A 2,500-nucleotide genomic window follows, 5' to 3' on the forward strand; every position below is an offset into this window, starting at 1 on the left:
GCACTCTCAAGCAACCCGACTCTAAGGAGAGGTCCTCCCGAAACGCGTACCGGTCGCTACGGGCCTGGCACCCTCTATGGATAAATGGCCCCATTCAAGATGGACTTGGACGCGGTTGCGACGTTACGGGATAAATTGACCCTCCTGAACACTACATTTCCCAACGGCGGAACTCCGCGGGATTCAGTGCTGGGCTAATTCCTGTTCGCTCGCCGCTACTAAGGAAATCCTGGTTAGTTTCTTTTCCTCCGCTTAGTAATATGCTTAAATTCAGCGGGTAATCTCGCCTACTCTGAGGTCGTCGGAACGTGAAAAAAAATTTTTTCAGAGCTTCCCCCCCCCGAAAGCATTTTGCGAAACGTGTACAGAGCAACACAAAAAAAAAAAAAATAAAAAAAACACAAAAAACCCTTAAAGCAAAAAAAAAACCGTTTATCGCGCCTCACCAATATATCTTTTATAAAATTCGATATCCTCTCCAAATATAGATCTTCGAAACACTCGCAAGACGATTACAATCGGTATAACTTTAACGTCCGTCCGAAAAGTACTTTCGGGGACTAGACGACCGATTGATCTCGTGCGGTTTCGCTATTCGATCATTTGAAGAGAACAAAAAGATATATGGGGCGACCGACAAACGGTTTTCCGTAGAACCAGACTCGCGATTGCGTTGACACACACATCATAGCCACACCAATAGAAGAGTTTTAGGACGGTAACCCGGGTGGGGTGTTCTTTACTCAGAATATGTGCAACATCGGATCTATATAGCCATCGATACAATTCGTACACAAATGTGTCGTACGAAGAGAGAGACTTTTTTTCCTCTGGCAACATTACGGTAAGAGACATCCTTCCACACTCATAGGTTCCACTCCCTGGGGCTATGATATATATATACATATAAATTCAAATTCGAAGCAACGGTCACAATTCTACTCTATATTTTTGCGGGTTATGTGTTCTTTCGTTCAATTTCTTTCATGCGTTCGTTCGATCTCTGTACACAGTCTTCACATAGGACAGACTCGTGTAGTACGCTTTCGTGGGTTAAACCCATCTCGTTTCATTTCAGGCGACGTCGGGAGCGCGTTGAAAATGTACCAGTGAAATCTCGATAGTTCTACGAATACGAATCGTCCCGAAAAAGATTTTGTCACCGCTTCGAAGCGGTGTTTCAGACGGGCGGACGTATATAAAACATATACGACACACGACACCGCCTTCCACACTCACGCTAGTTCGAACACGATTTCCATCTCTCTCGAAGACTGTTAGACGTACGTAAAATTTCTCAATATTCATAGGACCGCGACAAACGCCGACGAAGCGCCCATCATTCGCTCGTACGTATATAGGCAACAAGTGCCATCAACGCAAGCAGTTTATAAGTACGTAAACGACCCTCAGCCAGGCGTGGTCCAGGAATTGTATCCGTGGACCGCAATGTGCGTTCGAAATGTCGATGTTCATGTGTCCTGCAGTTCACACGTTGACGCGCAATTAGCTGCGTTCTTCATCGACCCACGAGCCAAGTGATCCACCGTTCAGGGTAATTTTTCCCTTTTATTCTCTCATATATAATATAATGTGTATTTGCTATCCACCACATTTTTGTGTTATATTTCGGAACAAGCCGATACCCGAAGAGCTCCAACCAGCGCGCGAAGGAGATTCGGGAGTCGTCGTACGACGACATAATTGTCCCTTAAAGAACGAGATATTTCCGTCGAAACCATATATATATGTACGAGCAAATCCAAAACCACTGTTTTCTTGCAAGTTCGACGGTCACCTCCAAAAACGACGGGGATATGGATATTCAAACTGGACAATTATCAACCCGATACTGGATTCGAAAAGTTTCTCTCTCCTTTCGTCGTTATTTACACCGGACGGACTCACGGCCGGCTCTAGCTGGGTGTCATATATATATACGTCCCACGCTCATGCTGCCACTAGCGCGCAACAGAGTAGGGTGTCAATGACAACGACACAGCATTGAAACGAGCTACACAAGCCGGTCTCTCTTGATACCAATGTAAACGAGCATTAAGTTATCTTCAGACTGCCCGATATTTTCGTCCTTTGGACTTTCCCAACGATTCCTTTTTTTCTTTTTTTTTTACACACCACAGCGAAGACTTGAGGAAGCGTGATTAGCACGCTCGCATCCCTCCCTGTCCTACTACAACTGTGTGTGTGTGTGTAAAGAAAGAAAAAAGAATACATTGGCTTTCTCTCTATCGAGAAGATGGCCTACGCAACGCAGATCAAAGGCCTAATACGTGTAATATAATACGCGTCTGGCCGTGTATAAATCACGCACGAATGATCTGGTCGGGCCCAACTCTTCTCGTACGCTTATTTTTCCGTGTTGAGGCACTATCATAAAATCACACAAACCCCAACACGTGTGTGTCTTGGAAGGAAGATGGCCTACGCAACGCAGATCAAAGGCCTAATACGTGTAGTACACACGTCTGCCGTGTAAATC

The 2,500-nt window shown here is 45.2% G+C and overlaps 1 non-coding gene and 1 pseudogene across 1 annotated transcript; both read right to left on the reverse strand.

The window, feature by feature from the left end:
• Nucleotides 1-301, reverse strand: part of LOC143262010 (large subunit ribosomal RNA) — a 4,426-nt pseudogene extending 4,125 nt beyond the window's left edge.
• Nucleotides 302-1,403: 1,102 nt separating this feature from the next.
• On the reverse strand, nt 1,404-1,558 carry LOC143262030 (5.8S ribosomal RNA). Its single transcript, XR_013035982.1, has one exon. It is a non-coding gene; the product is annotated as a 5.8S ribosomal RNA (ribosomal RNA).
• Between the last annotated feature and the right edge of the window lie 942 nt (nt 1,559-2,500).

This window comes from Megalopta genalis, unplaced genomic scaffold, assembly GCF_051020955.1.
Source record: "Megalopta genalis isolate 19385.01 unplaced genomic scaffold, iyMegGena1_principal scaffold0084, whole genome shotgun sequence".
In the NCBI taxonomy this organism is placed as follows: Eukaryota; Metazoa; Arthropoda; class Insecta; order Hymenoptera; family Halictidae; genus Megalopta; species Megalopta genalis.